At 50.2% G+C, this 15,986-nt stretch overlaps 1 pseudogene; it reads left to right on the forward strand.

Annotated features, from left to right (window-relative positions):
* The first annotated feature begins 1,511 nt into the window (after positions 1-1,511).
* On the forward strand, positions 1,512-8,881 carry LOC102120466 (breakpoint cluster region protein-like; annotated as a pseudogene).
* Positions 8,882-15,986: the final 7,105 nt, after the last annotated feature.

Consider the following 15,986-nt stretch of genomic DNA (forward strand, 5'->3'; position numbering starts at 1 on the left):
ACTTCAAGAGCTTGGAGTACATTTTTCTGGCAGAATGCTCACAGCAACCCAAGGAGGTTTGCTAACCATTATTATTCCATTTGGAAGATGAGGAAGTTGTGGTACAGGTGCGTGGGGTAACGTGTCCCAAGTCACACAGCCAGAAGTAGGAGTCCAGCACCGAAGTGCAGTGCCACGTTCCTACTGAGAGGTGGTCTGGCGTGGGGCGGGGTGGTGCACATTCCAAACCCTTCAGCCTCCCACCTTAACCGCAGCTTAGGCTTGGCCACAGGCTCTCGCTTGACATCTGTGTCCACTGCCCACATCAGCAGAGCTGTGCCCAGACCTCCCTTGCCCAGTGCAGCGCCCGTGTTTGATTTTGTTTTGAGACTGGGTCTCACTCTGTGGCCCAGGCTGGAGTGCAGTTGCACAATCACAGCTCACCGTAGCCTCAACCTCTCCAGCTCAAGCTATTCTCCCACCTCAGCCTACCGAGTAGCTGGGACTACAGACATGTACCACCACGCCCAGTTAATTTTTGTATTCAGCACCCAATTTTAGTAGCAACCCAGGACAAGAGCCTTGGTGGGGTGTTGAACTGTTGATTATACAGTGTATGAGTCTTTTTCTATGTGTGTAAGTTTGTGTATGTGTTTGTTTCTCTGTGTATCTTACAGATGTAGGTGTTTGCGGCCGGGCGCGGTGGCTCAAGCCTGTAATCCCAGCACTTTGGGAGGCCGAGACGGGCGGATCATGAGGTCAGGAGTTCGAGACCATCCTGGCTAACACGGTGAAACCCCGTCTCTACTAAAAAATACAAAAAACTAGCCGGGCGAGGTGGCGGGCGCCTGTAGTCCCGGCTACTCGGGAGGCTGAGGCAGGAGAATGGCGTAAAAACCCGGGAGGCAGAGCTTGCAGTGAGCTGAGATCCGGCCACTGCACTCCAGCCTGGGCGACACAGCGAGACTCCGTCTCAAAAAAAAAAAAAAAAAAAAAAAAAGATGTAAGTGTTTGCTCTTGCCTCACGTTTCTTTCTTTCTTTCTTTTTTTTTTTTTTTTTGAGACAGTGTCTCGCTGTGTCGCCCAGGCTGGAGTGCATTGGCGTGATCTCGGCTCACTGCAAGCTCTGCCACATCATTCTCCTGCCTCAGCCTCCCGAGTAGCTGGGACTACAGGTGCCCGCCACCATGCCCTGCTAATTTTTGTATTTTTAGTAGAGACGGGGTTTCACCGTGTTAGCCAGGATGGTCTCGATCTCCTGACCTCGTGATCCACCCGCCTTGGCCTCCCAAAGTGCTGGGATTACAGGCCTGAGCCACCACGCCCAACTGGGTCTGCATCTTTCTGTGTAAGTGCGCATGTGTACATGTGTGCCTCACTGTGTCTACACAGATCTGAATGTATGACTGGTGTATCTGTGCATGTAGCTCTGCAGTTCATCGCTATAGACTGGATGGTTGGGAGTATCATCTATGTCTGCTTGCCTGTGTTCTGTGTGATAGTGCATAGATGCTTTGTGCCGGTGACTATGGATGGCGTCTTGTTCAGGTGAATCTGTAGACCTGTGTGTGTGTGTTTCTCTCAGAGTTGTAGTTTGTGTGAGATGGTATCCACCTCTCTTCATTTGTGGGGTTGTAGACCTCGCAGGTCGAGTTGTGGCTGTGTGTGTGCCTGCGTGTGTTCTTCTGTGTTGACTTCCAGGGCTCATCAGCGTCAGCGTGTGCATCCTTGTGTACATGTGTATGTCACTGTGGGCCTCATGGACCCCCTGTGTCTGTAGGAAAGCCAGTGTGAGCCCAGGGATTCTAAATTGAGTGCTCTGTCTCCTGTGTCTGTGCCCGAGTACAAAGGCTATAGGGACAGGGATGTGTCCAGCCTGAAGGGAAGAGTGGAAGGGAGGATGCTGTTATTGCTTTCTGCTGACTATAGACTTCTGAGGCTGGGGAAGGCATTTACCGCTAGGCTGTTTAGCTTAAGATTCTCACTTACATAAGCAGTTCCAGGTCGATTCCTAAGTTCTCTGATTCCTCAATTCTCGAGGGTTGACCAGCAGGGCTTTGTGAAGGCCCAGTGAAATATGGATATATATGCCTTTTTTTTTTTTTTTTTTCCTGAGATGGAGTCTCACTCTGTTGCCCAGGCTGGAGTGCAGTGGTGCCATCTCGGCTCACTGCAACCTCCGTCTCCTAGGTCCAAGAGATTCTCCTGCCTCATCCTCCCTAGTAGCTGGGACTGCAGGCACCTCTCACCACACCTGGCTAATTTTTGTGTTTTTGGTAGAGATGGGGTTTCACTATGTTGGCCAGGCTGGTCTCGAACTCCTGACCTCAGGTGATCTGCCCACCTTGGCCTCCCAAAGTGCTGGGATTACAGGCATAAGCCACCATGCCCAGCCTATATATGCCATTTTAAAAGCAAAAAGCATTTTTAAAGTGGAAGATTTTATCTTTGTGTGGGGTTTGTTTGTTTGTTTGTTTTTGAGACAAATTTTCATTCTTGTTGCCCAGGCTGGAGTGCAATGGCATGATCTCGGCTCACCGCAACATCTGCCTCCCAGGTCCCAGTTCAAGCAGTTCTCCTGCCTCAGCCTCCTGAGTAGCTGGGATTACAGGCACACGCCACCACACCCAGCTAATTTTTGTATTTTTAGTAAAGATGGGGTTTCCCCATGTTGGCCAGGCTGGTCTCAAACTCCTGACCTCATCACCCACCCGCCTTGGCCTCCCAAAGTGCTGGAATTACAGGTGTGAGCCACCGCACCCAGCGTGTGGGGTTTTTTTTTTGAGATGGAGTCTCACTCTGTCACCCACGCTGGAGTGCAGTGGTGCGATCTTGGCTCACTGCAACCTCTGCCTCCTGGGTTCAAGCGATTCTCCTGCCTCAGCCTCCTGAGTAGCTGGGACTACAGGTATACGCCACCATGCCCAGATAGTTTTGTTTGTTTGTTTGCTTTTGTATTTTTAGTAGAGATGGGGTTTCACCATGTTGGCCAGGCTGGTCTCAAACTCCTGAGCTCATGTGATCTGCCTGCCTTGGCCTCCCAAAGTGCTGGGATTACAGGCGTGAGCCACTGTGCCCATCCTAAAGTGGAAGATGTTAAAGACCAAAACACAGCAATGTCTTACTACATTAAATACTTGGTGTCACAACTGAAAAAATATTTTATTTATTTATTTACTTACTTACTTACTTACTTACTTACTTACTTACTTAGAGATACTGTTTGGCTCTGTGGCCCAGGCTGGAGTACAGTGGTGCGATCTTGGCTCACTGCAACCTTGGCCTCCTTGGCTCAAGCGATCTTCCCACCCCAGCCTTCAGAGTAGCTGGGACCACAGGGGCGTGCCACCATGCCCAGCTACTTTTGTTATTTTTTGTAGAGACGGGGTTTCCCCATGTTAGCCAGGCTGGCGTCAAACTCCTGATGAGTTCAAGGGATCTGTCTGCCTTGGCTTTCCAAAGTACTGGGATTACAGGCGTGAGCCACAGCATCCCGCCTGAAAAAAATATTTTAAATAACTGTTCCAGCCCTGGCATGGTGGCTTACGCCTGTAATCCCAACACTTTGGGAGCCTGAGGCAGATGGATTGCCTGAGCGCAGGAGCTTGAGACCAGCCTGGGCAACATGGAGAAACCCCGTCTCTACTAAAAATACAAAATTAGCCAGGCATGGTGTTGTGTACCTGTAATCTCAGCTACTGAGGAGACTGAGGTGGGAGGATGGCTTGAACCTGGGAGTTGAGGCTGCGGTGAACCATGATTGTGCCACTGCATTCCAGCCTGGGGAACAGAGCAAGACCCTGTCTCAAACAAACAAACAAACAAACAAAAACCTGTTCCAGTAATCACCAATTAGTTTGTATCAGACAAACTCTCTTGCCAATAACAATTCAAACCTTGCACAGAGAAATAGATCTCAGGAAGAAAACAGTAGTCTTAATAGGCTGATGATACAGAGGTTAGAGTTTGGGGCCTCCAGAGTTTTTCTAAGTTGAGAGGCAAAATCCAGGAACAGAGACAGTCAAATCGGGGTAAGCCTCAGATTTTGCATAAAAATTTATTTCAAATCCTTGGATGCCTCCTAATTGTATAAGACTCCAAGAAAGGGTGGGCACTGGGGCTCACACCTGTAATCCCAGCACTCTGGGAGGCTGAGGTGGGCCTTCAAAATCCTTGCTCTTTCTGAAGTAGACTAGGGGCTTCCCTGAGGGGTGGTCTCACCTCACGCTGAGACCTCTGCATGCCTTTTGCATAGAAATATTTGATGAGGCTCCCAGGGGCCCTTAGGACCTTGGGTTATGAGGACCAGGAGCATTAGCGGACTGTGCCCCTTCTCCCCACTATAGATTGAAGTAAAGTTCTCAGTCAAGTTCACCAGCAGGGAGTTCAGCTTGAAGAAGATGCTGTCCCCAAAACAGACGGGTCTTCGGAGTCAAGATTGCTGTGGTCACCAAGTGAGTGTGGAGGGGCTTGGGCTCATGCACTGAGGGCGCCTGTCCCTTCAGCTGTTTCTGCAGAAAAAAGCATGTGTGGGTCTCCTCTGTGTGCGTGGTTGCTGCACAGTGAGATCAGGCCCCAGAGAACACTTGGTGTGTTCAGCTACCTCCTGTGTTTCCTGCAAACCAGCTCAGGAGTGTCCTTGCAGCCAGTAGGCTGGCTCCAGGAACTGCCCAAGTGCAGGGTTTTCTGTCCTCGCTTGGAATTTGTCATGGTCCCAGGTTCCTGTTGAATGGTTGTAACTAACTCCTGCCCTTTTGTCACGAGTCAGTTGCCAAGAGAAGCCTGTTTGTTGGTTTGAGAGCAGTTCTTGCAGACACAGACCACTTCCTTAGAGAATTCATTTGCTTCTCCAGGATGGAATCTGGCTGGGCCCCTGAACTTGCTGGTCATGTGGGCCGGGGCCTCCATCAGTTGTACCCTGGACTCCTATCTGTGTCTAAACACCACTCCCTACCCCCAACTACACAGGAACCACTTGCGTAGCACTCTGGGAGGGCTCTGGGCATGAGCAGCGAGGACTCCAGCAGCAGCTCCCCCAAATAACCACTGCTAATGAGGGTGGCTTGAGAAGCAGCTTTGATGTGCTCCCAAATCCAGTTGCAAAACAGAACTAAAGTTAAGACCTCAGCAGAGCACAGTGTTGTAACTTTGAAGGATTCTTACTCTAGTGTCCTGTGTGGCAGTATTGAAATTGTTCATTGTTAAGACTCAGAGGAGAAAAGCACTTAGCATCGTGGGACTTGGAGCATTGGTGCTGAGGCACCGCTTCATTCATTCGTCGGATGTTTATTTAGGCCTGGGCCCGGGGCAGGGGATTGTCCTCCCGCACAGCACATGGATGGCAGGACCAACACCGGGCCTGATCTCCCAGCTGGGGGCACAGGCTGCTAACCCCAGATCTGGAATCTTTCAGATGCCCTTCCTGTGCTGACTTTACTAAGCAGGGCTCTGACTTTCCCACAGAGATCATGTGTGACTTGCAGAGGGTCTGTCTGCTTCAGCCTCTTAGAAAGGTCTTGAGAAAGTACATGCAATGAGGACGGAGCTTGCAGAGGGAGGGCAGGCATGCAGAAGGCTCGTGTGCAGCCCCAGACCTGGGTGCCTTCATCACCATCCTCACCCCACCTCCGGGTGTGCAGAGAGGGGGCAGGTCTCCTGTGCTGTGGACCAATAGCAGGGCTGTCAGGACACTGAGAACATTTCCTCCTCCTGCAGGAGAGAGAGGTCCAAGGTGCTCTACATCGTGTGCCAGTGCGTGGAGGAGATCAAGCGCCGAGGCATGGAGGAGGTGGGCATCTACTGTGTGTCTGGAGTGGCCACGGACATCCAGGCACTGAAGGCAGCCTTCGACATCAGTGAGTGTCAGCCTGTGCAGGATGGATAGAGGTGTGGGTGCCGGTGTCCGTGATGAGATCTTAGAGCACTCCATGACCCGGGCATGTCACATCCTTCTCTGTGTCTTTTCTTCATTTACTGTTTTATTATTTTTAAGAAAGAGAAGACAAGAGTTGTAGAAGGAGCTTCTGTAGAAGCCAGTTTTTAAACCATCCTAGCTACAGATGCTGCTTGCTGGGGTGCACCAGGGGCTTCCTCTGGGTCTTGGCCTTCCTGCCTTGGGGGTGGACAGGAGGTATGGAAGCCCAGGACTCAGTGCAGTCTGTCCACTGCCCTGCTTGAGGATGTGGAGGGCAGAAGGCACTGATGGGACCCAGCTCAGACCGGGGCTTCAACATCTCCACCTCCATCTCACCAACCCTCAGAAGCTATGAAGGACCTGGAGCTGCCCCAAATGCCAGGGGAGGGCACCGAGACCCCAGAGGGTCCTTGCCCAGCATCTTCAAAGCAACAGGACTTTGTGCCTGCAGACCCTTTTTGGGGGCATGCACCACCCACCCTGACCAGGATCCCTAGAATGCCCAGCACCCCTAGGTGGGCCCTGTGGTAGTTTTAGCTCCCTCTGGGAGTCCAAAATGGACCTGGCCTGTGGTGGGGAGGTAAGTCCCAGTGGCCAATTTGGTCCAAAGGAAGACACCAGTTCAAACACTGAAACCAATCAGATTCTTCCACAGCCTTCCTGCTATCAGAAGACACTGGTGCAGGGGTCGTTGCTATGTACAGGGCAGAGCCACCTGATTCCCACCCAGGCACTGTGTCCTGCCATGCTGGCCTCCTCCTGGACATCACATCGGAACAAGCAGGGGAGAGAATTGGAATGCCCACGCACCCCCATCAACTCTGCAGACACAGAACCACACACAGCTCTTGGGAGGAGTCAGATGAGCTGCTCAAAGCCTGGGAGGGACCCACATAGTGGTCAGTGTGGCAGGGATGGTGCTTTAGCCAAGGCAGGTGTGGTGGGAGACCCACTCAGGGTCCTGAAGGAGGCCGCTGCATTTCCGTGCTCTTTCCAGATAACAAGGACGTGTCAGTGATGATGAGCGAGATGGACGTGAACGCCATCGCAGGCACGCTGAAGCTGTACTTCCATGAGCTGCCCGAGCCCCTCTTCACTGATGAGTTCTACCCCAACTTCACTGAGGGCATCGGTGAGCACTGGAGGCCTTGTCCTTGTGGGAAACGTCTCCTCCACATGCACTGCTGCCCTTGGAGGCTGTGAAAAGTGAGGTGTGGGAACCTGAGCTATGCCCTCTCTGCCATGATCAGTGTTTTAACACAACCTTGGAAAGCAGGGGACCAGAACTGAACCTGTCCTGGAAGGCCTTGCCCATCCCCAGAGGGCTCCCTATCCCTATTCCTCGAGGAGACCAAGAGGGTGAAATGGTCAGCACTGCCGTGCTGTGGGGTCCTGAAGTCTGCTGTCCTCCTTCCTTCAGACCAGGGCTAAACAAGGGCACCCAGGTGCTCTAGCCATGGGTCCTGGCCCCGTCAAGCATGGGTTCAAACCTGCCCTGACCCTTAGTCAACCTGGAGGCTGATGTCTAAAGTGGGCACTGGTGCATGTGGCACCTGTAGCCTCCACATCACCCTTAGGGCAGGTCTGCCTCCCGGTCCCATGCACAGAGGACCTGCTCTCCCAGCCAGAAGGTGCCCCAGTGGTGTCCAGGGTGTCAAAGGGGGTCTCTGCGTATTTGGTGGGGCTGGGGCCCTTTCCCCTCCTTATGTCCCTCAGTCTCCTGTTTCATTCCACACCAAGCCTCCCCTGCCGTGGGCTCCCCTGGGGAGGAAGCGGCAGCGAGGGAAGCTCTGACCAGGAGCAGCTGCTTTCGTGGCACCTCCTGCTGCTGTTTGCTGGGTGCTACTGACCCCTGTGAGGTAGAGAAAAGGTGTTCGGGTGGCTCACACCCCACACAGGCGCCCCTCACAGGGTCTTCACTGGGGGCGAGCACTGTGGGAGTGAGGATGATGACGGGCCTGGCCTTTCTAGTGACATGAGCCCTGGGTGCTCCATAGACCACCCTGGGAGAGGTCTCTGGCTTGTGACCCTGAGGAGTAACCCACCGCCTTCTGCAGCTCTTTCAGACCCCATTGCAAAGGAGAGCTGCCTGCTCAACCTGCTGCTGTCCCTGCCGGAGGCCAACCTGCTCACCTTCCTTTTCCTTCTGGACCACCTGAAAAGGTAGCCCACCTCTCCTGTGGCTGCCCAGGGCTCCACATCCCCAGGCCGTGGGGTGCCCTTCTGCTCCCAGCAGACCCCCAGCACTGAGGACCTTTCCCCCGACCCCTGTCTGCAGTCCCTCACTGCTTCTAGAGACTAGCGCCACTGCCATCCCTGCCCCAGCCTCTCCTCTTTGCTACCCTCTTTTCTCTGCACTGTGGCCTTAACAAAGAGTTCAGAGCTTTGGCCATGGCCAGTAGTGTACTTGTACCCCTCTCTTTCCTCCCACCCAGATCATAGAGGAGACCTCCCCATCAGCCCAGAGCTGGCCCCTTGTCCTGGGCCACTGAGACCCAGAAGTACCAGGGCTGGAGTCAGTTTGCAGGGTCAAGATCAAGGTCAAGGTCTCTTCCTCCCTGAGGACTCCAACATGGCCCAGCCCCTCTACTTCTCTCCTGGTGGTGGCATTGAAACAGCACCTCTGCTTTGGTCCTCTACAGGGTGGCAGAGAAGGAAGCAGTCAATAAGAAGTCCCTGCACAACCTTGCCATGATCTTTGGCCCCACACTGCTCCGGCCCTCAGAGAAGGAGAGCAAGCTCTCTGCCAACCCCAGCCAGCCCATCACCATGACTGACTGACCAAGCTGGTCCTTGGAGGTCATGTCCCAGGTATGGGAAGACAGGCCTCAGCCCATGCAGCCCTGACCTGACAGAGGTGGCCTCTGCCTGCCCCACCCCCAGTCCTCCCATCTTCCTACTTGCATCGTATATGGTGGTAGCTGAGATTCAGAGAGAGGGACTTGCCTAGGCCTGCATGGATGGGAGGGTTAGGGAGGGCCCACGCCACTTGTGGGTCCTGTTGGTGCACCTCGCTGAGGGCTTAAAACCACCCCAAGTGTTTGAGTGTGGTGGCTCATGCCTGTAATCCCAGCACTTTGGGAGGCTGAGGCAGGATAACCAAACCCAGGTGTTTGAGACCAGCCTGGGCAATGTAGCAAGCCCCATCTCTAGAAAAAATAAAAATAAAAATTAGCCAGGCATTGTGGCACACACCTGTAGTCCTAGCTACCTGGGAGACTGACACTGGAGGATCACTTGAGCCCAGGAGTTAGAGGCTGCAGTGATCCATGATGGAGCCACTGTACTCCAGCCTGGAGGACAGAGCAAAAAAAAAAAGTTGAGTGAGTCTGCTGAGCTGAGAGAACAGAAGTGAAGCCACCTGTGCTGGGGACACTTGGGGCAGGGAGAGTGTGGGCAGAGAGAAGCCAGAGAAGTCCAGGCCTGTGGAAGTCAAACAGGAGATTGTGCACCAGGAGGGTGGTCAGGATCAGAAGACGAGGCTGCTCTCCCGGGAGGACAAACCCTAAAGTGCGTAGCCTGGGACTCCTTCCCCAGGGCTCTGTTGCCCCTACTGGAGCTGCCTTCCAAAGAGGACAAACACGGCAACAAAAGACCCGTTTCTGCATAAAAATCCTTCTGGAAAGAAAAAGAAGAAAGCCATGAATGGAGTAAAAACGCTACCCCGTGTTGACTTAGCGTCTCAAACCCTGTTCTAAATAGAGTGTGGTTTCTAAGTCAGAGAAATGGAAGAGGCCCCACCCACACAGGGACAGGGCCATTGCCTCATAGGATGAAGCAGCAGTGTTTATTCAAGGTACAACAGCGAGGGAATCCAGTCACATTCCCTTCTCCCCGAAGAGGGCACATCTTGACAAGTGATCCAGTAGAAATGTTTAAACTCCGATAAGTTAAAAAAAACCATTCCCTTCACCCTGTCTCCCAGGGCCTGACCTGGACTCTAAGATGCACTGGCTTGGGGAGCCCTTGGGTGGCTGCATGGAAAAACCACAGTCTGAGGCCAGCCTGGGGCTCCCAGCCCTGGCTGGGATCTGCCCAGGCTACCTGTCCTTCCGCTTTGGGTTGCTGTCTCTTGGCAGATGACCCGACACTTGGGGGTGGCCCAAGGACATCTCAGGAGGGTTTAGTTCCTACTCTACCGATGGCCCGATTAGTCAGAGGTCTCCAGGCCCTCTGTCTGCCTCCTGGAGATGGACTGGGGCCTTTAGACTTCGGTGGAGAACAGGATGCTCTGTCTCTTGCTGTCCGGGGCAGGGATGGCCTCCAGCTGCAGGAAGTACAGCAGCACCTGGACCTGCCCATCAGAGTGGGGAAGAAGAGAGTGGCTTAGAGGGGGGCTCACGGCTGCTGGTGGGGAGGTCTTTGGGGCCCAAGCCCTCAAGTCCAGCTCAGGTGCTGGGGACCCCTGCTGGTGTCATGAACCCCTTACAGTGAGGCGGGGGTGGGATGGGGTCCTGACAAGGCATGACTTAGGGGGGTTATTCGTTTATTTTAGGGATACACAGGGCCCCCCCTCTGAGCTGCTCTCCTGGGCCACTGTGCCCAGCCAATTTTTATGACTGTGAGTGGGGACAGATTTCTTAAGCAATTCACAAACAGCCATAGTTTTAAGGGAAGAAATTGATAAATTAGACTATATTCAAATTAAGAATTTCTGTTTATTAAGAGACACCACTAAGAAAGTGACAAGGCAAGTTGCAGAGTGGGAACAGATCTATGAACACATATAATGACAAAGAGGGCTCACATTCAGAATATGTAAAGAGCTCTTAAAAATCACTAAGAGAAAGAAAAATGGGTAAAAGATATAAGCCTGTAATTTATAAAAGCAAATACTTGAATGTGTTCAACTTTCTTAATATTCATGTAAATGCAAATTAACATCACAACAAGATAACACATCCTCCAAAACGCCTGAAATTTAAAAGACAGAACACCAAGTGTTGGAGAGAATCTGGAGCAACAAGAACTCTCATCTGCTGGAGGGGATACTGTGTTTGGCATTGAATACTAGTTCTAGAAAGTAGCACATTTAGGACTTAGGTATTTCACTCTTAGGATAACAGAAACACATGCACAGCTGCATCAAAAGACATGTATGGAAATGTGTGTGGCATCATTCTTTCTAATTGGAAAAATATCTTGAAACAAAACCCAGATGTGGCTTCTGTTTTCCAGCTTGGATGCTGTCACTCCTGTCCTCACAACAACAACAAAAAACACCTTGAAGAAGCTGAAAATTAACAACTTTTCTTAGATCCACCAGAGACTTGAGGCTAATAGGGCAAACCGTTATCCCCCCATTGGAGAGGCAGTGAGTCCCAGCCTAACAGGATCGGAGACTGGCCGCGGGGCCAGAACCACAGTGGGAAGACTGAAATGTAAGTGACAAATTGCTGGAGGCTCCGTGTACAGAAACTTGAGAATTAAGATTTAAGGGAGCCCAGCCTTAGGGGGCCCTATGCTTTCATGAACTTCCAAGAGCTCTGCCAGAGGCTCTTGTGAACATCAGAGAAAAATTCCCTCCCGCTCCCCACAGAGAAGGGGAAAGTAACTACTTTGAAATATGCCCAGGGCATTCTGTTCTCCTTAGCAAAAGCCTGCCCCAGGGAAACTGTTTCACCAGAGTCTAACCACCTTGGGCTTTAGCAGGGCCTAACACGTGTTAGTATAAGAATAAAAATCACATCAAACTTTTCTTCAGAACCCATGCAAGCAAGCAAGAAAACTAACCAACCTAAAATTCTGTATCCAGCAAAATTATCTTTCCAAAGTGAAGAGAAATAAAAACTGTCTCATACAAACACAAATTTGCTATCAGCAGATCTGTCAAAATGTTAAAAGAAGTTATCCAGAGAGAAGAAAATGATCTAGGCTAGACACTTGGATCTACGTAAAGAAAAGGTTTTAGGGAAGGAAGAAAGGGGCTTCCTGGCTTCCTCCTCCATGGGGCACTGGTGCCATGCCCAGCACCAAAATGCCCCTACCCAATGCCGAATAGGAACACAGAGCACCGTGAATTGCTGGCTCTAAAAGGAAGAGTGGAAGACTTGTATTCTCAACCCACAGCTGCTACTGCTACATTTAAAGACACTGCCGTGAACATTGTAAGTTCTCTGGCTCATGGAAGGAGGAATCTATTCCAAAGACTCTGGGAAAAACTGTAAATTAAATAAAAATATGATGAGAGCTCTCTTCCCTGAGCTTTATAGATGTTAATAATGCACCTTGTTGGCCGGGCACGGTGGCTCACTCCTATAATTCCAGCACTTTGGGAGGCCAAAATGGGCAGATCATGAGGTCAGGAGATGGAGACCAGCCTGGCCAACATGATGAAATTCTGTCTCCACTAAAAATTTGCTGGGCATGGTGGCAGGTGCCTGTAATCCCAGCTACTCAGGAAGCTGAGGCAGGAGAATTGCTTGAACCTGGGAGGCAGAGGGTTGCCATGAGCCGAGATGGTGCACCACACTCCAGCCTGGTGACAGGGCAAGACTCCCTCTCAAAACAACAACAACAACAACAACAACAACAACAAACTGGACACATATTTTTCACTGTATACAAAAATTAACTCAGATTGGATTAAAGATTTAAATTTAAGATCTCAAACTACAATAATCCTAGAAGAAAAACTTGAAAAGTACCATTCTGGATATGGGCTATGGGAAATAATTCATGGCTAAGTCTTCAAAAGAAATTGCAACAAAGCAAAAGTTGACAAGTGAGACCTAATTAAACTAAAGAGCTGCCACACAGCAAAAGAAACCAACAGAGTAAACAGACAACCTACAGAATGGGGGGAATTACTCACAAAGCATCATACAACAAAGGGCTAATATCCAGAATCTATAAGGAACTTAATTCCACAAGCAAAAAATGAATAACCCCATTTAAAAATGGGCAAAAGCCATAAATAGACACTTCTCAAAAGAAGACATAGGGCCGGGTGCGGTGGCTCAAGCCTGTAATCCCAGCACTTTGGGAGGCCGAGATGGGTGGATCACGAGGTCAGGAGATCGAGACCATCCTGGCTAACATGGTGAAACCCTGTCTCTACTAAAAAATAAAAATAAATAAAAAAAACTAGCCGGGCGAGGTGGCAGGCGCCTGTAGTCCCAGCTGCTCGGGAGGCTGAGGCAGAAGAATGGTGTGAACCCGGGAGGCAGAGCTTGCAGTAAGCTGAGATCCAGCCACTGCACTCCAGCCTGGGTGACAGAGCGAGACTCCGTCTCAGAAAAAAAAAAAAAAAAAAAAAAAAAGAAGACATAGATGCAGTCAACAAACATATGAAAAATGCTCATCATCACTAATCACGAGAGATATGCAAATCAAAATGACAATGAGATATTATCTCACACCAGTCAGAATGACTATTTTTTTTTTTTTTTTTTTTTTGAGACAGAGTCTTGCTCTGTCGCCCAGGCTGGGGTGCAGTGGCCGGATCTCAGCTCACTGCAAGCTCCGCCTCCCGGGTTTAGACCATTCTCCTGCCTCAGCCTCCCGAGTAGCTGGGACTACAGGCGCCCGCCACCTCGCCCGGCTAGTTTTCTGTATTTTTTAGTAGAGACGGGGTTTCACCGTGTTAGCCAGGATGGTCTCGATCTCCTGACCTCGTGATCCGCCCGTCTCGGCCTCCCAAAGTGCTGGGATTACAGGCTTGAGCCACCGCGCCCGGCCAGAATGACTATTTTTAAAAAGTCAGGCTGGGTGCGGTGGCTCATGCCTGTAATCCCAGCACTTTGGGAGGCCGAGGTGAGCGGGTCATGAGGTCAGGAGATCAAGACCATCCTGGCTAACACAGTGAAACTCCATCTCTACTAAAAATACAAAAAATTAGCCGGGCGTGGTGGTGGGTGCCTGTAGTCCCAGCTACTTGGGAGGGTGAGGTAGGAGAATGGCGTGAACCCGGGAGGCAGAGCTTGCAGTGAGCTGAGATCATGCCACAGCACTCCAGCCTGGGCAACAGAGCGAGACTCTGTCTCAAAAAAGAAAAAAGAAAAAAGAAAAAAAGAAAGTCAAAAAAATAGCAGATACTGGCAACTTTAAGGCCAAAAGGGAATGCTTATACACTGTTGGTGGGAATGTAAGTTAGTTCAGCTGCTGTGGAAAGCAGTTTGGAGATTTCTCAAAGAACATAAAACAGAACTAACATTCAACCCAGCAATCCCATTACTGAACATGTATCCAAAAGAAAACAAGTCATTCTACCAAAGACATATGCACTCGTATGTTTATTGCAACACTATTCACAATAGCAAAGACATGGGATCAACCTAGGTGCCCATCAACAGTGGACTGGATAAAAATGTGGTACATATAGACCATGGAATACTATGCAGCCACAATAGAATGAAATTATGTTCTTTGAGGGAAAATGGCTAGAGCTGGAAGCCACTAAGTGAACTAACATAGTAACAGAAAACAAATGCCTTATATTCTTATAAGTAGGAGCTAAACTCTCAGTACCCATGGACATGAAGGCGGTAACAATAGACACTAGGGACTGCTAGGAGCGGGAGGGAGGAAGGAAAAGGCTGAAAAACCGCTGAGTACTGTGTTCAGTACCTAGGTGTTGGAATCATTAATACCCCAATCCTCAGCAGCACACAATATACCCAGGGAAAAAACCTGCACGTGCACACCCTGAATCTAACCTAAAGGTTGAAAAAGAAAAAAACAGAATGGAATCTCTGTCTGTTCTCAACATATCAGTCGTGCCCCTCTTCAATTTGAAACTCTCACTATTGGCTATATTTGGGGATACCCTATTTCCCTTCTCATAACTTATTTTAAGAAGCACAGAATAATAACATGTGGGCTTGGGATTCAGTTTTTGAAATAAAACACTGAGCCTTCAATGACCTTCCTGTACATGTAAAAGCACAGCTGTCTTCATGGCAGCAGCTGGACCCCACACTGTGGATTGTGCCTTCACCCTGGAATGTCTGTGATGCCCTCTCACCACAGTGGTGGGATTGGAGATCTCTTGCCCTCAGTCCTAAGTGCCACTGTCTGTGCCAGCCAGGCCACTGGGCCATTGTGGCAGACAGTGGTGCCCTTTGTGTGGAGGGCACTGAGTGTGAGCTGAGGCGGACACAGCACTTTTGACAACTTTATCTGCTTCTTTCAAAACTGAGTCTGAATTGTGATAAAGTGGTTGGTTTTGGCCAAGCAGGTGTATGTCATAGAACAATGGCTTGGGAGTTCAGAATCCTGGGTTTGAATGAGCCTCTGAGCATTATTAAGCTGTGAAATCTAAAGCAAGTCATTTCACTGATAATTAAGCCTCATGAGCACTTACACTGTACACTTTACCTACATCAAATCATTTGGCCATCACCACAGACATATGGCATGATTGATTTACTATCACCTTTCGCTGGGCAGAAAAAGACAGAGATGAATGTGCCCAAGCTTATGAGCCCCTCAGCAAAAGAGCCGAGATGGGAACCCAAGCATATGGCCCCAGTGCTGCGGCTCTGAACTACTGACCTGCCTTCAGCACTCAGCCGTGGGATCGTGAGTCACTGTGCAAGGGAGTTCCAACATCTGCGTGTATGTGTGGAATGATCTGAGCCTGCAGAGTTCCTACACGCTAGCCACATTATGGGGTGGTGTCCGTGGTCACATAGCTCAGGGCAGGTATTAGTACATGAATAGTTTAGCTGTGTCATAGTCTTTATGTGAAAGGCATGTAAAAGCCCAAATGCTTTTGAACTGGTTGAGGATTTTGAGTTGGAGGACAACACTTGGGACAACCAGTCACATTCTTTCAGTGCTCGGCCACTGCTCAGCACATATCCTAAAGCTGGTAAATAATGGAAAGACCCTTGATTGATATTTGATGGCATTATGAACTTCAAATGACCCCTATAGAAATGTTAAAAAAAAAAAAAAAAGTCTGTGAGCTACACAACCTGGGGACAAGACAAGTAAGAACACAAACTACCACTAAATAATTAGCCTCCTGTATCACCCTGATTGCAACTCCCTTGGCAGCTGGTTTGAAGAGCCTCAGCGCTCACCAGGGCCATCTCCCTACTATGCCCTCTCTCGCTGTGGGTTGCCTGGGCTGAACATAGGCAGCCCC

Source organism: Macaca fascicularis, chromosome 10 (genome assembly GCF_037993035.2).
Source record: "Macaca fascicularis isolate 582-1 chromosome 10, T2T-MFA8v1.1".
Lineage (NCBI taxonomy): Eukaryota > Metazoa > Chordata > Mammalia > Primates > Cercopithecidae > Macaca > Macaca fascicularis.